Source organism: Hydra vulgaris, chromosome 10 (assembly GCF_038396675.1).
Source record: "Hydra vulgaris chromosome 10, alternate assembly HydraT2T_AEP".
In the NCBI taxonomy this organism is placed as follows: Eukaryota; Metazoa; Cnidaria; class Hydrozoa; order Anthoathecata; family Hydridae; genus Hydra; species Hydra vulgaris.
This window is the reverse complement of record NC_088929.1, coordinates 48,113,205-48,127,500: the sequence shown is the minus strand read 5'-3', so window position 1 is coordinate 48,127,500 and position 14,296 is coordinate 48,113,205. Positions and strand designations below refer to the sequence as shown.

The 14,296-nt window shown below is 28.3% G+C and overlaps 1 protein-coding gene across 1 annotated transcript in view; it reads right to left on the bottom strand.

The window, feature by feature from the left end:
• LOC100202133 (tyrosine-protein kinase receptor Tie-1) overlaps window positions 1-14,296 on the bottom strand; it is a 108,490-nt gene that overhangs the window by 22,376 nt on the left and 71,818 nt on the right. The window contains exon 6 of the mRNA XM_065808185.1: window positions 597-820. The gene's annotated coding sequence lies outside the window, so the exon portion shown is untranslated. The remainder of the gene's footprint in view (window positions 1-596; window positions 821-14,296) is intronic.

The following is a 14,296-nucleotide window of genomic DNA, read 5'->3' as shown; positions in this document are numbered from 1 at the left end:
TAATAATATATATATATTTATATATATATATATACATATATATATATATATATATATATATATATATATATTATATATATATATATATATATATATATATATATATATATAATTAGTAAAAAACACTTATCTAACTTTTATCTTCTACTCGGAGTTTCACCATTGCTGGATCATCAGGAAGAGTTCCTCCAAGAGGAACTCTTCCTGATGATCCAGCAATGGTGAAACTCCGAGTAGAAGATAAAAGTTAGATAAGTGTTTTTTACTAATTAATTATTGCTCTGTTCTTTAAGAACATTGAGCACTCTATTTGTAAAATACACTAACATAATTTACATATATATATATATATATATATATATAATATATATATATATATATATATATATATATATATATATATTTATATATATACTTCTATATTTATAAATATATATATATATATATATATATATATATATGTATATATATATATATATATATATATATATATATATATATATATAAATAAATTCTAAAGTAAATTGCCTTTTTTCCTTGCTATAAATAATAAGGAAGAAAAAGTGATAGAAATTAAATTGATAAGAAATTAAAACCTTTTAAAAGTTTCACTGCAATATTACAAGTAGAATCTTTATTGTTTTCAGGGAAAGTGGCAATGGATTATTGTGCATACATTTTTTTAGCAAGAGTCTTTTCATTAATTTTAGCAACAAAAACTGTACCAAATGCTCCTTCTCCAAGTTTTCTATCTATCATAAAGTCTTTTGGGTATATCTCCCATTCATCTGCTATTATTACATTTGGTATGCTGTTGTTTCTAAAATTGTTTAATAAGAGATTAAAATCAATTTTCGAAAAATTTGATTTTTCAATTTATGACTACATAGTTATTTTAATATTTCTCTTATAGCAAAACTTCAATCTATTAATTAATTTGTGATCACTTAAGAAATTAAATATTTTACTTTGATTAGTATATAATAGTTATTTATAAAAAAGATATTTTAGTTAATTATAATAAAAAATACTAAGGGTTTATTTAAAATTTTAGCCATAGAATATAATATCTGAACAAATATTTAAACATTAAATTAAAAATGGTGTTAACGCAACAGATCGACATTTCATGTCCTTTAACTACTTTAAAAGTTTTTTTTAAAGTAGTTACATGTACAAGTAGGACATGAAATGTCGGTCTGTTGTTGTCATTAAAGGACAATATTATTGTAATTACTGTTGCTAGAAATTTGGCCTTAACGAAGGAGAACATTCTAAAATCTTCATGTTAATAGGTTCCACAATATATACTCCTGCGTGAAAGCCGGGCATCTGGCAACTCTAGTTATAGTTGTCTTAATTATAAAATTTGTCTAAAAACCTCTTCCCCCTTAGTCCCGAGTAGAGTCACAGGAAAAAAAATGAGCAAAGATTGATTTTTATCACCATTGCTATCTTGATTAAATTTTTTTCAATTGCGAAAAAGTAGTACTTTTTATTATTTATAGAATTTAATTTTAATTTTTCCATAGTTATAAATTAAAACTGTGAAAAATATGTCAGGTCATAACAATACACGAGAAGTCTGAGGAAACTGATTTTGAGACAACCACATAAAAATAAACTACTTTTCGTTGTGTATCAACTGATATTGATATTTTCTTTGTCAACTTTTAAGACCACAAATTGTATAATTAGTTTAATATTTAAATAGATGATAAATTATAGTATATAAAAATGCCGAAATAGAATTAACTCAAAGTTTTTTTAGCATATTGTATATGCCCTGAAGTATATATCTTTAAAGTATATATATATATATATATATATATATATATATATATATATATATATATATATATATATTGTAATATTTTTGTATAAATCTTTATTAAAAACTGATTAGCGTTACAAATAATGAATTGTACAATTTTATCTATTGCTAAATAATGAGTAAAAGCTGATCATTTATGGCTGATCATTTATGTGTTGAAAAGGCAGCGGAGCTGCCAATGTTTTGTGGGAGGTAGAGGTCACGATGACACCATCACGATTAATACGTAGGTAATTTTGGATAAAGGATTGATGATAGTTAGTAATGGTTGCAGATTTGCGAGTGGGAATCTGTTGGGGTTTCTGCTATTGGTGCGAGGTAATTTTGTGGTTATCAGATGGTTTGTGTCAGCAAGGATCTTATTAACGATATTAATACAGGTCTTGTCTAGTAAATCTTCAATATCAAAATAAATATTGAAATGGCTCGAGTTGGTTGCATCAACTTCGATGATGTGTAACGCATTTTTGTAGAAATGTTGTATCACTTTTTTTGCCGCTAGACTGCAAAAGGTAAGAACTGGCGCACTAAACATCATGTGGCTAATAGAGTAAGATCTGCACACTTGTAGAAGGTTGGGCTGAGTGTGTCCAATTCGCTTAAGGCGCTTAAGTAGAAATGGCACTGTTTTTATAGTGTTGTGCAATTTTTTCCATTGTTTATCCCAATCAAGATTCTTATTGAGCATGATTTCAAAGTGTTTGTAGCTGTATACAATTGCAAGTACAGTCAAGTCATTTCAAGTACATTTCAAGTTCAAGTATTGAGTATGGGAAATTGTAGACCATAAGTGTCGGAGCACCGGGCATTGATTCTAATGAGTTTATATTTTGAGCTCTTGACTTCATTCCGTTGGCCGCGGACAAATGTGTGGCGCCATTAGCAATGGATTAAGGTAAATTGGAAGGAACTTAATCGTAGATAATGCAGGTCAGGATGTCTTCAGCATACTTTTCAAGAATGATTTCAGGTGGGAGGTAGTTGTTTATATCGGATATAAAGAGAATGAACAAGATTGGGCCGAGAACACTACCATGAAGTACTCCGGCTTGTATATACTTCCAATCAGTGGTGTTTTCACTTGTGTTTACTCGTTGGGAACGATTAGATAAGTAAGCTGCAATCTAAGATGTGAGCCAGTTAGGTAGAATATTCACCAACTTTAGTAGCAACTTGTCATGATCAAAAAGATCAAATGCTTTTGCAAAATCGAAAAATATTGCAAAAACTGATTTGTTGTTAGCTTTAGCATGACTCCAAGCTTCTATAACTTAAATAATAGCGTCTATTGTACTACGGCCTGGCTGTAAACCGAACTATTTGTTTGAGAGCCAATTGTGCTTGGTGTGATGGACGATGGATATGGTGACAATACGTTCAAAAACTTTGCATAACGCAGACGTAATAGCAAATGGACGAAAGTCATTGGAAGATAGTGGGTTTGAAGTTATAGGAATCGGTGTTATGTTCGCTTATTTCCATTGATCAGGGAGGGTAACTGTTTTCTAAGAGGTGGTTAATTAGGATATAGAGTGATGGGACAATATCTGAACAAGAGATCTTCAGGTCCTGTTGATCCTTTCTATAGTTTACTGAGTTTGTTGAGAATGTTATTAATGGTAAAAATAGGGGTAATAGGAAGGTTTGCTTGACGTTTGAAGAAGAACGAAAGGATAGGTTGTTTCTTATTGCTCCAAAAACTTTGGAAATGATTGTTCAATAAGTTCGCAAATGTCTCAGCTATAGAATCAGCAATTTGTCTTTTATCGACAAGCCCGACTTCTCGTCAAAAGTTTGTTTTGCCGAAGGAGAAGCGTCGGTTACATATGCGTTTTCTTTTGGTAATTAATTTGATAACTTGATTTGCAAGTACTTTCCAATCAGAATAGCAATCAGATATATATATATATATAATTCATATATAAATATATGTGATTCATATATATATATATATATATATTTATATATATATATATATATATACATATATATATTCATATATGTACATACATATGTATATATATATATATATATATATATATATATATATATATATATATATATATATATATATATATATATATATATATATATATATATATATATATATATATATATATATATATATATATATATGTATATATATATATATATATATATATATATATATATATTTATATAATACGTCGCCAGTATATGGTATACTTAAATTTTAGTATACCATGTACTAGCGAAATGAAAACTAAATTATTTTTACTTATTTCACTTTAGTCAAAATAGTGTAAAAGGATATGTAATGTAATGATTTTCATTTAAACAATATAAAAATATAAAATTTTTAAAATATATGCTTTTCTAATGAAACTCAAAATTTTATTTTTGTGCTTTTTATTATTATTAAACTTAATATAAGTTATATAATATTTGGAAACGTTTTTACGCTTAAAATAATTCGTTTGCATCTATTGGCAGCTGATGCTGGTTTCTTTCTTTAACAAGTAAATGTTTTTCTTTAGAACATATATTCATTTTTTTTTGATTAAACAAAACGAATTTTATTACATATTTGTATGTGTTTGCCTATGGTATTTTTGCTGCAAACTGAAAAGATAATTATTTATTTATATGGCATTATAGATAGATAATTGACATGGTTGTTCATGTGGATTTTTCAATGTTACCCTCTATATGGGGTAACATTGACATACATTTTGTACTTTATATTTATATACATTACAATGTATTGTACAGTCCCTGGCCACAATGTTATGATCGTTTACATTTTTTGTGTATTTTTAACTTCAAGGGTTTGTAAAAAGTTTAAAAAAAGTACCATGGTTATATTAGTTATATTTTGTTGATAAAACATGTTTCCTTAATAATAAAACAATATTTCAAAATTAATATACACACATTTTAACGAACAATTACTAATTTTTGATTGTAAGTCTTAAAAAAATAATGATATTTTGTCATTTCTCCTTTCAACGAAATGACTTAAGCTATCCGGTCGGGCATACTTTTAGTACAGTTTATTGCTGCTGTCTTTTGTTTATTGAAACCTCGGAAAAGATTTCTTTCTTGAGAATGTTCCACAAATTCTCAATTGGATTCAGGTCTGGCGAGTTCCTTGGCCAATCTAAAACGGGGATACTTTTTGTTTAAAGAAAGTTTGTGATCCTTTTAGCTTTATGGCATGGAGCACAATCATGCATAAACGTAAATGTATTGTTATTTGGAAACTATTCTTGTATTTGGGGGATATGTTGGCTCTCCATAACCTCTTGATACTGTATTTGGTTCATTATCCCATGGTCAAAATATATAGTCTTCCTGTGCCTTTACCACTGATAACTGACCACACTATAACTTTAGTTGGATGTTTAATAGTTTGTACAGTGCAATCTGGTTGATATTTTTTGTTTGGTGTTCTTCGGACTAAGGTGGCTTTGTCCAACAAGATCTCAAAAGTTGATTCGTCTGAAACACACACCTAAAAAAATCATCATAGTGTGGTTGTAATTAAGTTTATGTCAGCATTTACTCACTTTTTTTAACTATATTTTTTTCAAAATTGATAAACTTACACGTTCCCATTCTCTAATGGTCATATACTTATGCTTTTTTTTCCCATTGCAATCTCTTTTTAGCATTGCTGAAGTTAGCGTTGGATTTTTAGTCGTTTGTTTGATTTTAAACCAACTTCAGCCAGGCGTCTCCTCACTGTGTTCTCCGAAACTTGTATTCCAGACTCTTGAATAAGTTTTGACAGCATGAGGGGTGACTTTTTTCTATTTTTTAGACAAATATCTCTCATAATTTTGTCTGTCCTGGGAGTGGTTTTACGTTTTGACCAACTCCATCCTTTCCTTTTTGGAGAAAGATTGATGTTGTTTTCCGTTTTGTGTTTAATTTTATTGACAAAAGGTTACAAAACCTTACACATTTTAGCAATTTTCCATAGTAAAAGCTTTGAAGTGTTTCTGAAATTTTGCTTGGACTTATGTCCTTACCCTTAGTCATGTTTATTTTTTATTGAAATTTTTAATTACAACTTATTACACTAAAAATGTTAATGAAATGGTACTATATATTATTTCCTGCTTTTTATAGTATTTTTATATAATGTAATTAAAATAATAAAACATTTTTCACTCAAAAAAAACTGTTAAAATATAAAAAAATGTATATGTGAGATCAACGACGTTATTTTTAAATTGACAAAAATTCATATTGCTGACTTAAAAAACACCTAACTTCACACTGGTCATGATTATAAAAATTTTTTTTTCCTATTTTATTCGATAGATGTCAGTACTGTGTAATAATTTAGTAATAATAATATACTCACCTTAAAATTACTTTAAAATAACTCTGAAAATACAATATGTGGAAAAACTAGTGAGGTAATCATAAATTATGGCCAGGCACTGTATTTTTATTTAAACAGAGTTAAAATAAAGTTTTAATGCAAGAAAAAGTTGTCGTTTCGACATACAAAACAGAGAAAAATTTTATAGTATATAATAAGACCAAATCTACATTTTGCTTAAAAAAATTAAAAGTTTTAAAAAAAAATTGAGTAGCATTAAAAAGTCGTATATTGTAGCGAATATGAGACGAAACTATCATTTGAAAGATGTCAATTAGATACATAATATAATTTGAAAGATCTTAATTTACATCTGATAGTGTCCACTTGAAGATATAAAAAATTAACTTTTAATTAAAACTTTTTTTACATAGAAAAATTGAATTAACAACAAATTAATGACTTAGATTATCTGGCTCCGATGATGTCTTGAAGAGTTGTCATTTTTTGCTGGACTTTTTTTGTGACTGACAATCTGGTGTTTGGTTCAATTTATGAAACAATGAGATTATTTTTATAAACCTTCAGGTTCTAATGTTTTTGTCTTACTAGAAATTTGCAATATCGTTAGGTGTACATACAACTTGCAGGAAATTTCGATTTTCAGATCTGTTGACATTAGATAAATTAATACAATTTTTTTTTAATTAACTCTCAAAGGTTTCCTTTGAATGATTCTGTTTCACTTGGCTATCAAGGTTTATTGGATGTAAGATTTGTTTGATGTCATTGTTGTTTGACTGTTGCGTTGTTTTTAAATTACCATTAGTAATAGTACTTATCATAATTGATGATGTTTCGATGTTGTAACCGCTTTTATTGATAATAATATTATTCGTTAGAATTATTTTAATTTTAATAGCTATTTACTTTCTATTTATTGTTTCTTACATCCTCTCTAAAATAACAATTTCACTACGGTTTTAAACTGTAATTTGTGTAGAAAAGAACTTAGTGACAGTTGCCGCTCAATTCAATGTAGTATTTGTTTATTTTGAACAAAATGTGACAGGCTTAATTATAATGAGGACAGTTTACTACAATTAAGTCGATCAGTGCCGCACCGTTTAACCTGTATTAAAAGTGTCTTTTCTTTCATAGATTTACCATAAAATTTAAATTACTATTTTCTTTTATTAAAATTCTTAAAACTAATGATTTACCTCTGTCTACAAACATTTTCAACTCTTTTCATATAAATAAAGTTTCTAATCAAATTAATAACCGTATTTAATCTTGTTTTAAATTCCAATAAAGAAATCTCGACTTCATTAGACATTTAAAAGAAATATTATCATTAGTTAATTTTGATTTTTCCATTTTTAGTAAAACTAAAGCAAGATTAAAAAAACACTAAATTCATCAAATTCTCAATATTTACAACAATAATCGCACACAAACTGAATCCTCTCGTGGTGGTATATTATAATGTTTATAAAAAAGCTAATAAACAAACAAAAAGATGATTTATTAATTTACATACGTTGCTGTATAGAATTCCCATTTGTTGAATTTATTTTTTCCTAAAAAGTCTAAAGTTGTTTTTGGTTGCATGTACCGATAAAATAAATGATTCAATCAAGTTATAAAATTGTGACGCCTGATTTTTTAAACTTATTTTCACCCAATTATGACGATTCGAGACCACTCTGCTTCAATCATTGATAATATTTTCTTTAATTTAATACCTAAAGAAATTATTCATGGAAATTTAAAACTTCTGTTTCTGATCACTTACCTCAATTTGTGTGTGCCAATTTCAATAAATGCTCATACCATGGAGACACAACTTAAATAGCAGGAGTTTTAAAAACATCAGCAGAGAAAACTTTAAATCTTACTAATAAAAATTTTACTAGAATGATGTTATAAAACCCTATGATACTAATGTTTCTAAACGTATATTACTGAAACAACATTGATTTTAGACAGAGACGCTCGGAAGAGAAAATTTACTATTCAGGTTTAGGGTTAGGGTTAAGGTTAGGGTTTTAGTTTTCTTTTTTAGATCTTAGTTGGCAAAAAGATTTTTGTGGCCATAGTTGGCAACAACAACAACTAAAAAAAAGTGAGAAAAAATTTCATTATTTATGGTATTAAAGAGTCTATTAAGTTATCAGATGCAGATAAGCAAGTTGACGATACGGAAACGGTTCAGAACATATTAACTACCATCGCATCTGTTACAAAACCAAAGTTTGTTAAACGTATTAAGTCTATGTCCTCTAAACCAAGACAATAATCGTCGAACTATAAGATGTTTCTAAAAGAAACCCATTACTAACATTTACGAAAGAACTAAAAAATTTTGATGATAAGGAAAATATCTTTATTAGCCCAGATCTGACTGAGGCTGAGCGTTATTTAAACTATCAAATAAAAATGAAGCATTATGAACTAAATAGTAATATAAATTTAAAGACATCGCCTTTTAGATACGGTATATGAAGCAGCGGAGCTGTTAATCTTCAAACCACTGCCTAAAAATTACTTCTCTATATACTCTCTTAACTACGAAAACAAAGTACAAAAGTAAAGACGTACATAACTTGAAAACAAAATACAGAGTTAATTGTTACTACACTAATACAATATCCCTTGATAATAAAATGAACAATTTAACAGCAACAGCTAGAACGTTTGGTTATTATGTTATTGCTGTATCCGAGTTATGGTTTCGAAATAACTCAGATCCTAATATCGGTAGAATTGGTACAACATGGGTCTAATTTATATCGCAAAGATCGCTGTGACGGATGTCAAGGTGGCGGTTATCTATCTACATTACTGACTTATTTAACTCTCACAAAGTTAATCCGTTCTATACAAACACACTTGAGCAAGTTTCGGTATCAATAATAGTTAACAATAAACGCATATTATTGGGTGTATATATAGACCAAATGATGCTCATCTAATAAACTATGAATCTTTCAAACTAGCTCCTAGCTTAATTAGGAAGACCTACAATGACTGTTTGATCGTTGGTGATTTTAATCTCCCAAGTATGAAGTGGTCTAATAATGGTATTAAATCTTTAAATCCAAACAATTCTAACGAATCTGAACTTTGGAAGATATGCCAAAACAGCCTCTTTACACAATGCATCACACTCCCTACTTTCCAGACAACCCATGGTTCCCCAAAAAATAGTTATATTTTAAATTTGTCTCCTAATGCTATACATATATATTATTATTATATAGGTAATAACACTAAGGGTCACTTTATTATTACTTAGAGAATCTTAGTTTCAGAACTGTTACCAAAAACGAATCTCAATTATGTAGTTACAACAAAGATGATTATAATTCACTATCAAACTTTATTACATCAATCCATTGGGATTATTGTACTGCTTGTAAATTTTTTATCTCCAAGAATAAAAAATATCAAAAAAAGGTATGATTTTTGGGTTACTCCGCATATTAAAAGTTTATTCCGAGCAAAAATTTGCCTTGGCATATCAGCTGCTCAATTAAATGGAAGAATAAAGATCTCAAAATCTAAAGAATAAAGATCTAAAGAATAAAGATCTCAAAACAAATTACAATTGTCTCAATTGTTCCGTTAAAGCTAAAACATTTAAAGCAAAAATATTAAATGAAAAAGAAATAGTATCAAAATTTCAGAAAAACCCAAAACTCGTCGCCAAATACATTAACAACCAACTAAAAATTAAAGTCAAATTCGTTCTCTCAAAAATGCTTTAGGGGAAATTACTGGAACTCTTCCCAATATACTTGAACTTCGGAACTCTCAATTCATATCTACGTTTACTCTTGAAAGCTCCAAAAGTTTTCCATTGATAAATAGTAGTTATAGCTAAATGCAATTATAATAACAACTTGGTTTTCTCTATTGCAGACGTTATTAGTAAACTCATCAATCTGAACCCTTACAAATTTTTCATACCTGACGGGTTGCACCCTTTAATACTTAAGATATGTGCCATAAGTTTCGCATTTCGTTTAAAAAAATCTTCTATGGTTCTTTAAATTCTGAAGTAGTGCTCTCTGGCAATTAGCAAATATTGTCCGGTCTATTAAAAAATGGAAGATAAACTAATTCCTGAAAACTATCGACCTACTTCACTGAACTCGGTTGCGTGCAAAATCTTCGAAAAAGTTTTAAAGAATAAAATCTTGAAGTAAATCAACGATAACAATCTGCACTCTACAAAAATACATGGCTTCCTTCATCATAAATCTTGCGTAACCAATATAATAGAGATAGTTGATATTATTTCGTCTTCCCTAGCATCGAACCAGTTTATAGACGTAAACTATCTCAACTTTGCTAAAGCTTTTGATTCCATACCTCACAACAGACTAGTACTAAAATTAAAATCATTAGGAATAAACGGCAAACTACTACAATGGATTAACTCCATTTTAGCAGGTAGAAAGCAACGCGTTACAATTAACAATGCTAGCTCTGTCTGAATTAATACTTTTAGTGTTGTTCCTCAAAGTTCTGTTCTCGGCCCGCTCCTCTTTATTCTTTTTACAAACAATTATACCCAACTTCTTAAACTTAAGAAATATTTGCTCTACTTAACTTTTTTCTTAAACTTTATTGCAAACTAATTTCGTTGATCTGCAGGACTGTCTACGCTTATTACACGAGTAGTCAAACACTTGGTTACTTAAATTAATTATTTCAAAATGCTGTGTTATCAATTATGGAAAAACCAATCCTATGTATAGTTACTTATTGCAAAATAACCATAATATAAATGAAAGCCTAAGAAGCTTCTCTAAAGAGCGCAATTTAGGAGTTATTTTAACATCTAACCTTTTGTAGAGCACACATATTTAATCAGTTGTCTCCAAATCTTGACATATATTTTGTAAATATTTAAATATTTGTCGATTTTATTATCGGTAATATTATACTTCAACTTAAAGTAAGTATTCTTTTCTAAGTATCAATCTTATTCTAACTGTTTTCTGATAATATTTTAAAATATTGTATTTTGAAATATTGTTTATTATTGTATACCACTCTTAAGCGTAACGTATCGTTAACTATATAATGAACAAGAAATGTTAATATTCAATTCCAGATCTATAAAAAATTCGATTGTCTCATTCTATTCCATTTTTTTTCGAATACAGCACGTGACATGCGTCAAGTTTTTAGTAAAACAATTATAAAATCTGAGAAATGAAAATGAATTCAAATTCAAATTTAAGTGTTTTGCGTTATAACCTAACTAACTTAGTTTATTAAGTTAAAACTTAAATATTAAATATAGTGCAAATATTTAAGCATTTAGTGCAGCTATTGCTTTTAACTACAATTTGTTATAAAAACGATAACAAAGTGAGTGAATGTTACAAACTGTTATAAATAAAATTTAACTCTTTATTTGAAAGTAATTAAAGTAACCAGGCAAGGTGAGATGAATCAAACCGTCGATAAACTGAAAGAGATGAGGTGAGGCGAGCTGAGATTATTCGTCGTTGAAATGAAAAAGATGAGCCTTGGTGTGCTGAGATAAATTACGTACTGGTCATGACAGCTTGTAATAATAATAATAATAATTACAATGACAGCTTAAATAATAATAATAATTACAAAATTGTCATGACAGCTTGTAATAATAATTGTCATGACAGCTTGTAATTATAATAATTATTACAAAAATAATAATAATAACAATAATAATAATAACAACAATAATAACAATAATAACAATAATAATAATAATGATAGTTATAGTTATAATAATAATATTAATAATAATATTAGAGATTAAAGTACCATAGTTCGAAAACAATCATAAATATGAAGAAGTGATTCAGAAGTACTAATAAACAAGCATTTTTTAGGTCGAGTAAGTAGCTTTAAAAAGTTCGGTTTTTATTCTTTTCTAAAATGTTTCTAACAATCTTGAATCACGCGTTTTTTTACTTTAAATTGTTCCAAGTTCGTGGTGCTGATGTGTAAAAAGATTTTGTACCAAGCGATGTTCTTGCTAGACGACGTATAATTGTCTGACATTTTGTGTTGAGCAGCTGGGAGGTTTGAATTTTTAAGAGATCAAAAAGGTATGAAGGAGACTTGGTTGAAAAAGTAAAGATTTATATAAATGTGTTTGTATGTATATATATGTATATACACAATATGTATATATATTATATATAACACAATATCAGTTTGTACTTTCTTTATTCTTTATTAGACCTGGCAATTTGTAAGATTTTTTAAAATGTAAAATTCAACCTAATAAGGAAATAAAAAAAGAAATATATAGAATACTTAGCCATTAATTAAGGTATACATAAAAAATAATAGTATGAACCCTTTTGTTATTTAGAAAACTCAATAAACACTAATAAAAAATTGACACAAATTACACTGACATGTTAAAAAGTATGTTCATGGTTTGTCGTATGCTAAAGATTTTATCTTGCTTATTTGAAAAAAAACAACCAATGTTAACTATTCTCCCGCAACACTTCAGTATTGTCAAGTAATTTGTGTTTTAATGACAAGATTATGTTTTGACGACATATAATGTTTAAAAAAGTACACTTTAAAGTAAAATATATTTTATTAAGTTATCGACTTTCAATAATATTTTTATATATTTCACAAAGGCAAACAAAATATTTCAGTTGAGATTTTCTATTACTCTCTATTTCCTATTAGCCTTTTTTACTACATAAATGCAGATAAAGAAGTCAGATATATTTTACACGCCTCTAATTATGATATACGAATAGATTTTTAAAAAAATGCGAAGATCACCCATTAGAAATCAGCACAATTTTTTTAATGTAATACTATTTATTTTAAATAATTGTTCATATTTATAGATACTTTTTCATAATTTCATACACTTGTATATCATTTTTTAGATTTTTTCCTGAAAAATTGCATATTATAGCTATGGCAAAATGATAATGAAAAGATTTTCGCCATTACAAAATTATGGTAAGTTGAATGAGCTTTTATATTGTAAAATAATATACCTTATTAAGTTGTCAAATTACGTTATTAATTTTTAAACTAAATTTCATTTTAGTTACAGTTATGGTCGAACAAAAAATTATTCGAATTGAATAAAAGACAAATGGGATAATAATGGTGGCATTGTTTGCTCATGATACTATAGTATCATAAATTTATAAATGCAGTTATAGATGTCCGGTGTCACAGGAAACTTTGTTGCTAGGAAATTTTGCGGCCGCGGCATAATTTCCTAGGAATATCTGCTGCTCAGCTGCATTATTTCCTAGGAAAAATTGCCGCTCGTAGGAAAATTTGCTACTGAATGCATGACGAACATAAATTAATCATGAGTCCATATTTAAATTATGAACGACGAAGAATACAACAATCTTGTCAATTTAATTGTCAGAGGATTACACCCTCATGGCATGGATAAGATTATAAAAAATGGGTTAAGAAGAAAGTCTAAAAGATTTTTGGTAAAGAATGACTTACTTTTTTACTGCGATAAAAAAAGAAACATGGATATGCTAGTAGTTCTAACAAGTCAAAAAACTATGATTCTCGAAGGCTGCCGTTCGGCAATTCTTAGTGGTGGACACTTTGGTCGAGATAAAATGTTAGAAAAACTCTCCGAGAGGTATTACTGGAAAGGGATGGTTGGTGATGTAAAGAATTTGTAATTCTAACCGGGCATGGAACCAAGTTATGAGATTATTTGATATGTTTGAAACGTATGATGGCACTTCGGATGCTGCTGTTTGGATTCAACGAACGAAAGTGATTGCTAAAATTCAGAACTTAAAGCTTGAACTACTTTTTCCGATGCTTCTCAGAGAAGCTGCTTATGCAGTGTACGATGCTTTATCTGTTATTCGTTTAAAAATTAACGGTATGGTTGCGACAGCTTTAGTGGACACAGGATGTTCGAAGACAATTTTGAATAAAAAATTCCTGCCCAAAAGTCAATGTAGGTACTCAAACTCTCAAAAAGTAGTAACGTTTGAAGGAAAAGTTCATCAGTGCACTGGGTCAGCGGTCGTGATTCTTGAGGTTGATGGCATTAAAGCACGTGATGAAGTTATTTTAGTGGACTGTTTCGAGTTGATATGATGCTCGGAATGAGT